The sequence below is a fragment of the Acyrthosiphon pisum genome, chromosome A1 (genome assembly GCF_005508785.2).
Source record: "Acyrthosiphon pisum isolate AL4f chromosome A1, pea_aphid_22Mar2018_4r6ur, whole genome shotgun sequence".
Lineage (NCBI taxonomy): Eukaryota > Metazoa > Arthropoda > Insecta > Hemiptera > Aphididae > Acyrthosiphon > Acyrthosiphon pisum.
In genome coordinates this window covers 54,730,296-54,747,467 of record NC_042494.1, presented here as the reverse complement: position 1 = coordinate 54,747,467, position 17,172 = coordinate 54,730,296, and the positions used below count along the sequence as shown (strand labels likewise).

The window sequence follows — 17,172 nt, the reverse complement described above, 5'->3', positions numbered from 1 at the left end:
TTACAATAGCAGTTGCAAAATAAAAGGAATACATTGTCACAATTTTTATTTATAAGCATTTAAAGTTCAAATTTTGACAACATATTATGTAAAAATCACGAAAATTCGTAAATTATTTTATGCTAGAAATTCATAAAAAATTTTCCTTTTATATCTAAGATTTCAAAATTTAATACAAGGCTCATAATATATTTTTACAATAGCAATTGAAAAATAAAAGAAATATATAGTCACGATTTTTTTTTTATAAGCATTTAAAGTTCAAATTTTGACTAAATACGTAAAAATTACGGCAATGTTCAAATTATCTTAGACAGAAATTCATAAAAGTTTTTCTTTTTAATTCTAAGATTTGGAAATTTAATACAAGGCTCCTAACATATTTTTACAATAGCAGTTGCAAAATAAAAGGAATACATTGTCACAATTTTTATTTATAAGCATTTAAAGTTCAAATTTATACGAAATATGTCAAAATTGCGAAAATTTGCAAGTAATTTAGTGGTTGAAAAATCGTAAAAATTTTTTCTTTTATAACTAAGTTTTTAAAATTTGGTACAAGGTTCTCCATAAGTTTTTCTTTAAAAATAATATATCCTAGACTGACAAATCATCTCCGTTCAGAATCGTTTTTCGTATACAATGATATAATATCATTGGATTCAAATTTAATTCCATCCATTACAGTAACCCACTTGTAACCTACTGTACAGCAGAGCGACATCCACGACTTACCCGCCTTTTTTTTTTTTTAAATTAATAAATCTAAACATCTAGTACAGTAGTACCTACAATCTAACAATCTACGTTCTATAAATATAGTTACTATAAATTATACTATTAAAATATTCCAAAGTATTATTCTGTATTATTCACATACAAACAATTACATATTATAGACAACCCATCCCACCCACCTCTAATTAAAGGTGTAGCGGGCGCTACACCTCTACTCTAGGATAGCCTCTAGGAAATATGATCTACAAAGTACCTAGGTATATTACATTAATCAATCGCTGATAGTTAAAATGATAGTATGTATACCTACTACAGTACTACCTACTAAAAATGTTAACGATTGTAAATTCAAAACATTTAAAATTTATAATTATAAAATTTAAGAAGTTGAATTTAATAACTGATGGGTTAATTTTAACAATAGTATAATTTGTTGAAAGGATATAAAGTATATACATAGACATATTTGAAATTTAATTCTAAGACTACAGTTATATTAGGTATTTAAATTAATAAATTACAAAATTAGAACTGTTCGTTAATTGTAATATATACATTTTTTAACATAACTTTAAGATATATTAAAAATAATTGCATTCAAATATTCAACTGTGCAAAATAATCTAGATTCTTATCCTATTAATTTAGAATTATTTTTATTCATTGTTTAAGACACTTTTTAAGGTTTATTTTTAATTGAACAATACGTGCGTGTAAAGCATAAAATCATAAATAACGGAAAATTTCCTTCCAGAAAAGAATTTTGGTATTTATAATTTTTATATATTTGATGAGATTGATAATAATTATTTTTATCAGCTTACGCTTTTAATACTGATTAACAATTTTAATAATTTAAACAAATAATATTTGTTTTTTAGTTTCTAGTAATAACTATGACAGCTAAAGCAAATAATTATTGGTTTATCAAAAGATAATATAATGGGAAGACTAAAATATTCAAATTAAATTGGCTAAAGAAACAATAAATAAATTACGTACAGTAATTTAATTTAATAAAAGAGTGTTAAAACGAATGACACAGTTGGAGATTTTCTTTTCTTTTCTCATTATTTTTGTATTTTTAGTTGCCATACAATGATACAAATGGTATAAAATAAATTAAAGAGAAATTGTTAATTAACTAATAAGTTTCCCTATTATATATTGTTTATGCTTATGCGTTCATTAAATTGGCATTTCCTTGTATAAAAATGAGATTTTTCTCAACATTTTTTTATAAAATAATGGGTTATATTATTTTTCAACATATTCGATAAATATATTATTATTTTCAACAAAACGTTTTTAATGTACAACTCCAATGACGTATTTTTATTTAGTAGAAGTTTACCGATGAATTTTATCTCAGTTGTCGACTACCCGGCCTAGGGCGTCAAACACAGAGATAAAAAAAAAACTTACTTACTACAGTTATAGACACACAAACATCAAACAGGAGATAACCCTGTTTGGCGACGAAGAAAACTCCGTCCCTCGGAGGATTGTTTATCACATTGTGGGGAATGTAACTAAATTCTTCTTCTTTTACCCCCCCCCCCCCTCCCACCAGGACATAGCTCATTCTTTTGTGTAATAAAATCGAGACGGAAAAGCAATTTCTTTAAAGAAAAATCTGAGTTGTGTGAGTATGTGTTTTTTAACGAATTCGTATGGTTTTTCCTTTCTTTTACTTCGACAAACAGTTGTCTAACGAACAGACTTGTTTGTCTTTTGATATATACCCATCTTCTAACAGACTAGTAAAAAACGAACGGTTACGGTTTAATTAAGCCTAAGTTTTACTTTAGGGACGATACTCACTCGCTTGACGGAATTTCGAAAGCGCAGTAGAGGAAAAAGTTTTTGACATTTCCGTCTTATCGTTTAATTATTTCCAATGTGCTATTGACTAATATATATATATATAGGGAAAGAAAATGGAGTATCTTATGTGAGCGAATCACTGCAACCACTAACAAAAACATTCTCGTTTAGAAAACATCTAAGATACTTTGAAATAAAGACAGATAAAAGTGATTTTAAAAATTAAAAGTTTTAAGTTGCCTTTTGTATAAAATGTTTAGACTTTCAACGAAATTATTACAACACTTAATTTCTCAGTTAAGTGATAATTATTTAAATTGCGTATACATTACATACCTACATATTTTTAATACAAATAAACGTGAAGTGATTCTTAAGTTAAACACGAAACATTTTAATGAAACACGAACTTCCGCATTGGATATATTATAACTGAACAAGAACTCATCAGTCACCTCATTTCAGTTTCCTCGATAGAATAATTAAGGGCCCGTTTTACAATCATAGTTTAAACCTCGGTTACGCTTGAACCACTGATTTTACCGGCCGAATTCGGTGGTTTAACCGGAGTTCAACTATTGTAAAACGGGTCCTAAGACTCACTGCCAGCATTAAATTACTATTTAAAATTTAAAATTTATATTATTCATCAATTCATCATTATATTAAATAACACTCTGATAGGAGTTCGGTTTACTATATTACACAGTTTTCATAAGTTATTTTTAAAATGTTAAGTTATCATAAAATAATCGCTGTGTTCATATTTCCACAACTATAATAAATAAGATGTAATTAAAATGTGATAATAATTATTAATCTAACTCTGCATTTTTTATTTAAAAAAAAAAACGTTAAATCCTAAAATCCTAAAATGACATATTTAATCTAAATAATTGTAAAGTAATTTATTAAATATATCATAGTTCTTCTTAAAATTAAGTGCTATTATTAATAGAAAACCAACTTTATTTACAATAAAAAATGGAGAGCAAGATATCCAATTATATTTATAACTAAATGTATAATTAAACTTGTATCAGGTAATTTTTTTGGTTTTAATTATTATCTTAATGATAATTTTTTTTTCTAAACTATAGTAATAATAAGATTTTTATTTTGAATGAAATGCAAACATTTTAGATAATTTTCAACAGCTGATTACATTTTCTATGTAATTACTAAAAGTCTGAATTTTTTTAAAATTATCTACTTAAATAAAAAAAACCATAGTTCGATTTAAATTCAAAGAAGTGTAAATAAGTATTATTTAGATATAATTGTAATTTGAAATGTTTAAATGTAAAATCTACTTCTATATAGTTAGGTAAGTATATTGTATTATAGTGCAATTGTTAAAACTTTAAAAGTGAACCACAACTCACAAATCACAACAATGATTCGAAATGTCAGAAGTCTTTATATTTTAATTTCCGTGTTAATTATTTTTGTAGGTACCCATACTAAAAACAATAAAGAATCATTAATTTTCTTCATATATAGTCTTATTATATCGAACAAACAGCGGAGGGGCGCGTAGAAGGAACCTCCGCGAAGATAGTGACTTAACAATAGACGTATAACAATCGGGCGCTCCATGAAACGTCGAAGTTAACCACCGGTTAATTCCGTTCACCGGTCCTTCCAACACTGGGGCCAAGGAGTAGAAATGTGATCGAATTTAATACAGGATTAAATGTTCTTCGACAGAATTTCAAAAATAAACGAGACAATCACAAGACGGTTTTCATTTATTTATATTATATATTTGACAACATCACATCTCGCCCGGCATTATTGACCGTAATGTGAATGATGGAAACATCGTTTTTCGCAGCCAATCAAAATTACCGATTCTCGAATGCGAGGATAATTATTTCGCGTGATAGTTTATATAATATTATTTAACCTGAGTGTATGTGTGTGTGCGCGCGCCCGTGTAATATAACACCTATATATATAATGCCTGTAACGATATTACACACGGTGCGTAAATGTAAACCGAAGCAGGGAAAGTCGATAAAGAATTAAAGCCCGGGCTCTGGCTGATGGAAATCAGGAAGCGATCGTTTTGGCCAGTTGCCAAGCAACCAGCCCAGCTAACGGCCAATTTGCGATTAGCGCACGCTACTACAATCGTTTTGCACACTTTATCCCGACCACCCCGTCGACGGTGCATGCACGTCATCCGTCGTCGTTTAACTCCCGAACGACCAATAATTTATTGCGCGAACCAGAGAACGGCGGTGAGACGGATTTCCCTGTTGCACTCGATTTTTATTAGTACATATTATTATTATTATTATTATTATCATTATATTGTACACTATTGCACTGCAGCTAATCGGTCGACAAAGATTTATTAATAATATAACGTCCTCGCGACGTGTGAGATTATCGACTCCCGGATCCTCCGTGTTGTAATAATACAATAATATATGCATAATATATACTGTTTAAACTGATGACATTACATTGTACGAGAATGCAATTATTTTAAGATTCCGATCCAAACGGACACCGTCGTTTTGGTTTTATATATACTTTAGCGGTCGCGCTATTTAGGATGTTACACTCCAAAGATTGCGCGGAGAGCCACCTATACGCTTTTAAATGTTATCACTTTATCAGTAGCTGTTATATTACACACACTAAGCGTAAGGAAAGTCTACCGACCATTTCCGTGCTAAGATGTGCTTAGTACAATACTGCAGATATCTTTATTTTAACTCCATTTGGAATCGTTTTTTGAGTATCTTTTGAGCTATCTATATTACTATATTATTTAAATTTTGTTACGGTAACACGCCACTATCTGACGCTTATATTAACGAAATTATAAGAGTGTTTTTAAATAATCGAAAACGTCAGTCGTCAATGTCTCATTCTTGGGGGGGGGGGGGGGGGGGGGAGAGACTAATGTAGTGCATCACATATATCATATATGGGACACCATTACATACTATATTATAAACTAGGAAGTATTAATATAAGTATTGATAATAAGGAAGAAGGCTCACTAGACATATTATTGTCAACCGGGTAAACATAATATAATATGTATACAATACAATTTTTAACATTTATAAGATGTTTTATAGATGTTAAGTTTTTTAATTTCGGTACGACAATAATCCGCAAGCCAACGAACTTCGGACAGCCATACTATTCGTAAATCTTTCGTTATTTTGTATTTCATAAGAACTGCGTATTTAAAAACTAGAACTTAGCATTTTATCTATTTTTCCTGAAGCTATGAATTACGGTTAAAATATAATTCAAAAGGCTCTGAAAACCCTCACTGAATTACCTATCTACATATAACAGGTTCCCCACCTCCATTACATAGAGTTTACACAGAATGTATGGTCGCCTGTCGGGACTAGGAAGTTATATGGTTTACATTAGTAACATTACAATTTACAACCAACTAATAGGTTAGTTACTGTAAATGAAGGTATATACGCAGGTAGGTACTTGAAAAATGATTAGGGCACGTTTTTGACTTGCACTTTCCTTGCATATTATAAGTAGGTAGAATGGATAAAATATGATATATATTCAATATTTTTTTGATATAATCACACGTGATTAAAGTTATAAAGTATTTAAAAAAACTATGATCACACGGCGTTTTTAATAGGCTTTTTACAGTACACCACTGTCGAGAGTTGGTTTTCTCAGTACTTATTATATTATAAGTATGCGATTTTAAAATAACTATACATCATAATATTATAGTACCTACCTATGATATAAGTAGGTATGTTAAGTAAGTTAAGATCATTATACAGTATATAACGCCTGAATGCAATTTTTAGTAACATAAATGAATTCGTATCTAATTAGCAGTAGATTTTATTTATGATAGAAAATTCGTAGTTATAATTTAAAATTTATGAAAAAATTAATATTTATGATACAGTCTTGTAAAAATGTATATTATTATTATGCAATACCTTCAACCATTAAATTTACGCAATCTACTGTATATTTTGATGATCAGTAGCAACATGAAACCTATTTTCGACAAGCTACATTTGGCAACGTCACCACTCAAGAAGACGTATCGAGTCTGTATTATCTGTTTCAATTAGAAAAATAAGTTTAAGTGATAAAAGTAATGAATAATGACATAGAAAAAAAAAGACAGAGATAAGAGGCCTCTTAGAGGAGGTATTTCAAGGTGAATAACTTAACATATAACATAATATTAAATAGGTACACGTTGATTAAATAAATAGGTAATTATTAGGTACTATATATGTAGGTATTACAAGGTAGCTTACGTATATTATTAGTAAACGTCATAATATTTTCAAAATACTCAAAGGTTAATATTGGTATATTATTACTCTCATCACATATAATATCACAGCATAAAAATATCCTTAAAATATAGATATTCAAAATATACTTCCAATTAAATATAATGCCTAACGTATCCATACAATTTGCAATTATTCCAAAGAATAATATTAATCTACCTAAACGGTATTTTCTGGTATTTTCACAACTATGAAAACATAATTTGGTAATAATTTGAAAATAGCATTAATATTTTTACATACATTTACATTATAGTATAATATTGTATAACATTTAATGTAGTAATGGACTGTCCATTTTTTATATTACTGTATGGTTTTTAATACATAACTCATAATTCAATTAATATTTATAATTACTTACCATAATACATTAAACCGCATTCAAATCTGTTTGTATTAATTTTTGTTATTTCTTCCACAGCTCAAACAGGATACTTGCAGCAAACTAAAAATACATTTTTCAAACTTTCAATAAAATTGTTTGATTGTAAAATATAATAAATTAGTTAAAAAAAAAAGATTTGTAGTTAGAATATTATGTAGAATATTATGTAAAAATATAGTTTGGTAAACATATTAATTTATCGGTTTTCAACAATTTTACTGTAAAATATTTTAAAACAAAACTGTTACACAAATATTTTATTTATATTTTACACTATCATAATAGTAAAAATTCATGTTAGTACACATTATTATAAATTATTAAAAATATTACAGTTAGTAACAGCTACCACCTATCTATTACTCTCGAGATTATATAAAAGGTGTTTTTGTTGAACTGATCTAGTTAAAAATGTTTAAATTACAAATTATTGTTGTAGCGCTAGCGCACATATTTACTACTATATCTGGTCAGTACATGACGTTGATATATTCATATTTCTATAGCCATTTATTATTAATAATAGATTTTGTTGCTTGCCCATTACAATATGGTTGATTTCTTATATGCGTCATATTGGTTTATTATACGTGCAATGTGCTGACGTCCATAAATTATAATTAGGAAAAATTGCCCATGTTAACCATAAATTAATTTTTCTATTCATTTGAATTTCATAATCAAACTTAACAAAATATGTACTGGTATATACAAAACCGAAATTAATAGATATTTTAGAACTAATAATCAAAAGCAAACTTGCGATTTGCAACGAGCAATTTCAATATCTTAATATAGTCTTATACTCTTAATACGTCATAAGTTACAAATTTATCTATGTCTGATTACTCATGCGTGTTCAAATTGTCGATCACGTTATTTTAGTGCGTGTGCCCGTTGTAATATTGTAATATTTTATTAAATAATCCAATTAAAATTCCTCAGACACGCATTTTTTTGTTGTAAGTTCCAATAATAGTGTCATAACTTATAATAATCGACTATACATTATAATATTAGTCTTACGACTCTATAATACATGATACATACAACAGAATAATGTTCCATAAATTCCCGATTATTATTTCTATTACTATCCACCGCATTAGTGATGCATGGTTGAAAAATCTTTGCGAATTTGTTTCCCTATCATAAAGCATTGGTCGGTTGACGGGCAGGACGGTGGAAGGGTGGGGGGGCACATTATAGTATATGGCCCATTTATCATCACAGCAGGTGTATATTGCTGCGTGTTCGTGCTCTCATTTAAGATTCCGCTCATAACTTTTATTATTATACTTTTTCGGAATTAATACGATTTTTCATCTTATATTACTTCATTGTAACTAGAACCGTACATCTTTCCATCTCTGTTTCCGGGACCGCTGCCTCGGCTTTTCATCCATCCCATACATATACACGTACATATATATATTAAAAGCCCGTAGAGCTTTGGACGTTAATAAAAGCTTCGGCTCGCTGTACAATGCTGGAATTAAAACCGTCTTCATTGTTATTCTCGAAATGATTCCGGGCGGGAGACCTGTGAACCAAACAAAAAAGAAAAAGAGAATAAATAAATACAAGAAAAGAAAAACCGAGGAAAGACGTATGTTATTAAAGGCGATGGCGGTGGAGTTTGATAAAAAGAAAAAAAGGTCGGGACGTATGAGAAATGAGCTTGACTACCCACCATTTATTTTTATTTTTTTCAGTCGTATATACGCGTAATATGAAATACGAGGGAAATGTTCTTGCCTAGATTAATTAAACTCTCGGGAAAACCACAATATGTCACGTGCATCTTTCGTGGCTTTACGTTTCAGTACTGAATTCTACATATATAAAAATTTAAAAAAAACTGCATTTATTTTACTTTACTTTATTTTTTTTTAAGTCATATCTATAAAGAATTTTAAGACTTCGATTGAAATTGTATTGTTAAATAAATGTGCTAAATAGTAAATATAATAAATTGTAGTAATAGTTGCAATAAGATCAAATACAATAATGTTTTTATAATTAAATCGTTTGTAAGTGGGTACCTATAATAAACGGTGTTATACAGACGACTAGAGTAAATTAATAATTACAACTATTTGATTCCATTCGTGATGCGTCACTTCTATAAAACAATTGTAAATGCATATTTTGTGCATATCTAAACAAATATATATAAATAGTAAAAAGCTAAAATTGTTAGCAAAGTACTTATTATATTGCAAAACCAAAATATTACTGACATTTTCAAACAGTTTTAGACATTTATTTGGTAAATATTATATCAAAATATAAATACATCAAAAGTTTTTCTTAAAATAACTTGGTGGTAAATAATTGGTAGGTATTAATAAAACTGATTTATTGAATTACTTGGATTTAAATATTTGTTAAAATAAATATATGAATAATTTTTTAACGATTGTTTCAAAAAAATTTAACTGAGTTTGTGAAGATCAAATTACATAAGGAGGATAACGTATCTATGTCTGAAATTGTAGACGATATAGACGTAAATATTGGTCAACATAAACAATTTCGACTTTTGTAAAAATTAAAAATGTCAAGGATGATATAATTGTAAGAATGTAAAAATTTACTCAGGACAGTTAGTACGTGAAACCAATTATTTGTTTTGCAGTCTTTAATACATTTTTTGAATTGGTTCAGAATATGTTCCTCGTAAAAATGTTTACTTCAGTCGTTGTCGTAACTCAATTTCGCCACAAAAAAAAAAAGAACTTGGTCCACACGCCAATGCTTATTGCTCATGTACTTGATATATTTCACTGAAAAGCACACTTAAGCCCTTGTCTACCTATCCTAGCCATTTTTAGAAACACGCACGTAACACTTTCAAAACTTTGTTATATAAAAAGACGTATTTTTTCTTATAAATGTATATTCAAGAAAAAAATGAACTTAAATTGAATTACATATTATACATTATGTATTATGTATAATATACTGACATACATACAGATAGGCGTGCCTATTATATTTATAAAAAAATCTGTTGTAATAGGCTTTTATTCTGTTTTATGGTCGAAAAGACGACATTTCCTGTGTTACTTTTCAGGAGCAGATCCACGGGAGAACGTTATTAGTGCCCCCCTCCCACTATGATGTTTTCAAAATAATTCCACAGTACCACATTCTTTATGTATATTTATGTATAAGAAAAGAAGTAACATATAATACACTGTTGTGGGTATACAATATAATATGAACTGTCGGTATAAAAAAAAACAAATTACTACAACTTACTATGTATACACATATTGTATAAATTATCGTAACATGAATTTCTTCATTATGTGAGACAAGTACATTTATATCGATATATTAAGTATCTTCCAAAGTTAAACGCGACCTTCTTTCCACTTTACAGCTGCATGCAGTGTCTGAAGTGTTTAAAGTTTTTCTACTATTCGTTGGCTAAAACTTGGTAAAATCCATTGTAGACGAGGAATGGTTGTAACAACTAAACATTTTGTAGAAAATGTTAACGTGTATTGTCTATCGCACATCGTCTAGAATTTATGTTTTGGCTATTGTAATTAAATGCAAATTATATGTAATTATGAAAAGTTTGATTTGACGAATTCCATATCAATATGAGAACAATGAGTAATTTTTAAGTACCTTTAAAAAATCTAATTCGAGAAAATTCATAAAGTATCCAATTAGGTAATTGCTTATACCGAATACATATTAAAAAAAAAAATGTTAAAAGTTCTTTACAGCAGCACCGTATTTACACGGATATTTATTATATGTATGTTATGTATTATACCTATAAGCCTCAGTAAGTAATGATAATGTTATATTTTATAATAAAACAATATTCAAACATAATAATATTATTTTATTGACTTAGGTGATATTTTTTTTATTGAACATTAGAGCTTCGACAACAAGGACGATTATCTTTATGTATTAATACATTAAATTATTTTGTTTTTAGTAAAACATGTAAGGTTTTATTTAGAAACTTATACACGATACATTTTATTAAAATTTCACTTAAACTAATCGTTTGTTCTGGTGCGTATTTTATATCTTATAGTAATTTGCTATCAAAGTATTAGACACTGTTAGAATTACTGTGGTTAGGACCGCCCTTTCGCACACCCTTTATTTTCAGCAATAAAAAGAATAGGTGTTTTTCTTATTGTTCACTTTTGAAAACAAGATCATCATCAGGTGGTTTAACAAAAACATAAAATGAAGTACCTATCTATCTTTAAAATACTAAAATATATCGAGAAAAAAAGAAATCTAATAAAAACAGATTACTTTTTCATATTAAGATAGAACAATTGATTTTTTCAGACAAAAAAATACGTACAAGTAACAAATTGACTTTATCATTGCTTTTAAAATGTCTTCGTTAATTCCTCTACAGTAAACAAAATTCATAATGAAAATCAAAACAAAATATATATTTTATTATTCAACTATTTAGATTATCCAATTGAAAAAATATAAAATATTTTATCACAAATGAATTTGTAGAAACCAAATGTTATATTTGTGTAATTGGTTTATCACAAGTGTGGATACAGATTAAAATTAAAATAATAATAAATAAAAGATTCAAGTATAGGTGTAAGTTATAATTTATAATACCATAATAAATAAATCTCGTACCATTTTAGTCTCATGTACTAACATAAAACTGCACATACCTACCTACCTAGCATGTAGCAGGTAAATATTATTAAAAAACAATGTACCAATTTAGAAATGTGCATTTTCGAAAAATCTATAACTCCATACAACAGTGACATAAAATTATTGGTGTTACGGGAAATCGGAAAAATCCCAACTGGCTCGACGAATTTCAGATCGACGGCTGTTTTCCGATTTATAATTACAACAATACAACACTACAGCTCCCTATAAGTTCTTCGGTTTCCAAACGATTTAGTTTATTTTATGATTTGTTGATGTTTCGAACCGATGCGTTTCGATTGCATTTTGTGTGTATGGGTCTTAAAAACCGTGCGGTAAAAGTCCCTCAAATTTGTTAAAAACGTTTCACACATTAGCAGTATACAAATTAGCATAATATAGATTGTATCAATAATAGTGCTTAACCCACAAAAATATGGATCGTTCTACATAACATAATTATATCATTATATCATCATACATAAATATTATTATTTATTAAACGATGTTACGACACTGTTACGACAAAAATATTATAACACCTACCCCACAATATTATTACAGTATAGTGTGCGAAAATTCCATGTACCTATTATTACAATAATATATAGATAAAAGTATATAATATTATTAATACTGTATAATATTATATACGAGTATAGGATACGAGACAACGACGATAACAACAACAACAATAATAATAGTGAAATCACTGGACGAGGGCGAAAGCGTTTTTCGGCGAGTGCAGTAGCTGTTGTTGTATAGGTACCTCTATACGTATAATAGTGGTCAGCAGCAACGGTACTTAGTATTGATCCCCGGTCCGAGCGCGCGTGGGACATCGTGCGGGGCGCGAGCGAGAACGTGTGTGGCGTGGAGGGACGACAGTGAGTGAGAGATAGTGATAGTGTGGGTGAGAGTGGGTGAGAGAGAGAGTGAGTGGTTGGAAGAGTGAGAGTGGGTAAGAGAGAGAGAGAGTGAGAGAGAGAGCTCCTCTGACGGGTGCGGGGTGCGTGTGCGGGTGGGTAGCAAAGTGGTGCGGGCGAGGGTCAGTGGCGGTGGCGGCGGTCGGTGATGATGCTGCGCTCTCGGTATTTACGCAATTAGCCGGCAACGCGGGCGACGGCGGCGCGGCCCTGACGTGCGGTGGGAGAAGGGGTGAGTCGCGCACGCGCGTTACGCATCACCTGAAGCTTGCAGGCGGGCGCTTCGTATAATATTATTGTATTATTATTATAAAAACGTATGATTTGGGGGGGGGGGGGGCGAAGGCTCATAGATCGCGATCGGGAATCGCGCGCGTATCACAGAGTCGCTCGCTGGAGCCTGTACACACCGGCTGCTGCTGCTGCTGCTGCTGAGGTCAGTACCGTCGTCGCCGTCGTTTATCATTTTCGGTTATACGCGGGACTTAACGCGCATATAATATATAATATTATATATATATATATATATAAAGACCTCCGGGCCGGAAAAATATATACATTAACGATATTAAAACCATCACGGATGCGTGCGCGCATTATATATTATGTGGTTCGCGGACGGGCGCGCAAAAGTATGTGTGCGAGAAAAAATGTACTCCGAGAGAAAATATAGGAGAACGAAAATTAATCAAATTACGGCCCGGCGGTGTGTGTGTATGTGTGTGTGTGTGTGGTTTTTGACGAAATGGAGCGGAAATATTGGCCGGCCGTACGCGGGTTGACGATGTCATTAATTCTTGTCCGGTTTTGTTTCTGCTGCGGCGCACTTCCGCGGACCCACCGGCCTATGCGGCGATGGTGGTATACGGTTCACGTGTCAGAAATTAATAAATCCGCCGCCACTGCGACCAGGAGCGCTTTTTCATTTTGATAATGGATTTGCTCCGAGCTATGTACATATATATAGGTTTAGGTGTGGGTGGGTGTGCGCTGCAGTGTTATATACACCTACTCTTCCGTCATACATCACACACAAAATATAATACTAAACAGGGCAATGGTCCTTCACGTGTTTTCTCATTTTAAATGACGCGGGCAATCGTGGTGACGGGCCGCCCTGTAGACATACGCGCGGACACCGACCAGACGCCCGTGCTGTACCACTCGATACGCGAAGGGTACGTTACCCGCTCCAACACGTCACGCGGTTTGCACGTGCTCATAAGTCATGACGATTGACGAACATAATAATATATTATGATTTAGGAGATAGGTTTCGAACGATTTTGTGTCATAATATTTTAAACGTTTCAATAACTCGTACAGTCGTGCTAAGTACTTGTATCATAATGTGGGAGGTTCCTCTACATAATATATAAATATATATATTATAATATATGTTTAGATAGATGTCTCTCCCATTTACCCCCTACAAATACACCACTGACCCATACTATCACTGTTTTCGGTGAATAACCAGTTGTCGTATATTAGAGATACATATCCGCAAATGGCGCAATTGATGACTTACGTTTTAAATTCAGATCGCAACTAAAAAACTACAGCAGGTTTAACCAAAAACTGTACCTTTATAAAGGATTAAATATAAATAAACTCGAGTTTTATCTTTCGTTTTCTAACAAATAAAAAATGTATATATATTATATTCCCTATTTAACGATTTTCTCTCAATACTTTGCACAGTTGTATAAAAGTCACATCAAGCTACCTATGCATTCAATATTTTCGAGCACCAAATACAAATTATGGCAACGCCCGCCCGCGAAAATTCGTAAATACAAATGTTGTTTTTTTTCTCGAAAACATTATGTATAGTTTTCGATAACGAAATTAATGTTGTTTTCTCGACAGGCACTTTGTATATAAACAAATCGATAAAACTCCCATTGCTCACGATTGCTCTTATACATTCGGACAAAGGACAACCCCCGCTAATGGACATTGGCTATTCGATTTTCGAGAATATCTAAAAAAAAGCCTGGAAGCGAATTTCTCATTTTTCAAAACGTAAAAACAATTTATTTACTATGAACTATATATGTAAGTATTACTTCAAAACTGAAAAGTAAATAATTTGATTTGATTTTAAAATGCTACGCTCTATTATCAAATAGAATACAATTTAAGTGTAAGTGTATAAATTAAATGTTACGCTACTATTTATAACAATAAATTATCCGACCTGCATATAATAATTAATCTATAGAATAATATACATATTAAACAATACTGTATAATTTATCCAGTTAGAAAAATTAAAAATTAAATTATATACCCATTTACAAAAATAAACAAAAATACCATTTCCATAGCTATAGTCGTAAAATATAAAGGCCACAGTGATGATTTATTGAGCTGAACTTAATGAACATCTTTCAATGTGTTGGTACAACATAGTAAATGCAGTATTATTGAATAACGTTTAGAATTAACTCTATAATATAAATATAATTTAATATATATAATTACAATATCATACCAAACTATTACTATATAATATAATATTCATGTATTTATTATATTTAACTGTAATAAAATGTAAGATTAAAATTAAAATTTAGATTCTGAGTGGAGCGAGGAAGCTATTGGTTTTACAATGGTATTTATTTATTTATTTATTTATTTATTTTTTATATCCTGTATACAAAATTACTACCAGAAGGAGTGCTTGGGATTTCAACATAAAATACTCTTATCTTTTAGCAAATAGGATCAAGATGGTACTTTAGAGAGGTAATTTCGATAATCGATTTTTCTCAATAATTATTTAATGCCACGGGAAAATCACCATTAAATTATGAAAAAACGCTAAAAATGGGATTTTAATTTCTAACGCTTTGTTTATCACCATAGAAACGAATAAAAAATAATAATATTTTTTTATATTTAATATTAATTCAACTTACATGATAAAATAAATAATAACAATATAAAATATAAAATATCCAGAATGACAAACCGTCTCCGCTCAGAATCGTTTTTCTTATACAATGATATTACATCATTGAATTCAAGTCTAATACAATCCGTTATACAATGGCCAACTTTTAATCTACTGTACAGCAGAGCGACATCCACTTACCTGCTTTTTTTGCTTTCTATCGCATAAGAAAATACGACTAAATAAAACTCGCACACAAATTGAATTAAATATAGTTATATATATATGTAGTACTTTTTGTTTCGCGGTTGTAACTATAAGGTTGATGTAATTTCTGCGCACTTGGTGGTTGGTACTTGGTAGACTCTAGTACACTACCGAAGTACACCTTAGCTATTATCGTAGGTACTTAATTTTGAAAAACACTTTTAGTTGAAAAAAGGTTTGGGCTTCAAATATTTTTATGATAAAACAAATAAATATGGTTACATACGTACTATTGTACTAATATAATGTGTTAGAAATCGTAATATTGAATTAAATATAAATAATAAATATGATAGTGTAGCAACAAAAAGTTGAAAATATTTATCATCAAATAAAGTATAAACAGATTTCTCTCATAGTTAAACATATATGCAGCACACTACACTATAATGAAAATTTCATGTGCCAAGATCCATAGTATATAATATTATGTGTCATGTGAAAATACCAATCAGTGTTCGTATTATCCCATACGTGCTGCATGGTGACGATGAATGCACATAAGACTCCTTTTGTGGACAATAGATACGAACTATATAATGACCATGTCCCTTGTACACTGCCCCGGTGTAATATATATTATGTGTGCGCTCGTTCGATTCCGGACTACCGGTAATAAAGACACGAAGCTTACTATAATAATAATTGAGGCTATGTTATCAGATTGTGTATTTTTCTTATCAAAAAGTAAATTAATGATAAAGCCCCGCCATTTTGATTCCATTCGGTTCTCTGTACCTAAACGCTTGTCATACGAGTAACGTAAGCGACCGATTCGTATACGATTAACTCGAACGTATGAATTATTAAAAATGTAGTTGGTAACTCTGTAATATGTCTTTCTTATCACATTTTTGGCGGGTTTTTAAGAAGATTTTATATTATCACAGCTGATTGGTGTAGTAATGACCACGGACTAAGATATTGTTTAATTAACTTTAGAAATAACTTATAATTATTTAATGATTTGTGCGTAGGTGTTAAGACTTGTTTTGTTTTCTAATAAACTTATGGAATTTCCGTCTTTAAGTTTTTATTATGCATCCGTCATTTTGTACATGACAAATTAAATAAATAAATTTTACTTGTCATGACCCATGATTTTTGTCACAATTAAAA

General features: G+C 30.3%; 1 long non-coding RNA gene across 2 annotated transcripts in view; it reads right to left on the bottom strand.

The window, feature by feature from the left end:
* LOC107883077 overlaps nucleotides 1-17,172 on the bottom strand; it is an 82,126-nt gene that overhangs the window by 38,623 nt on the left and 26,331 nt on the right. For both annotated transcript variants that reach the window (XR_003839033.1, XR_003839032.1), the window contains 2 exons: nucleotides 8,618-8,824; nucleotides 7,258-7,341 (listed from right to left, as the gene is read on the bottom strand). This is a non-coding gene — a long non-coding RNA (uncharacterized LOC107883077). The remainder of the gene's footprint in view (nucleotides 1-7,257; nucleotides 7,342-8,617; nucleotides 8,825-17,172) is intronic.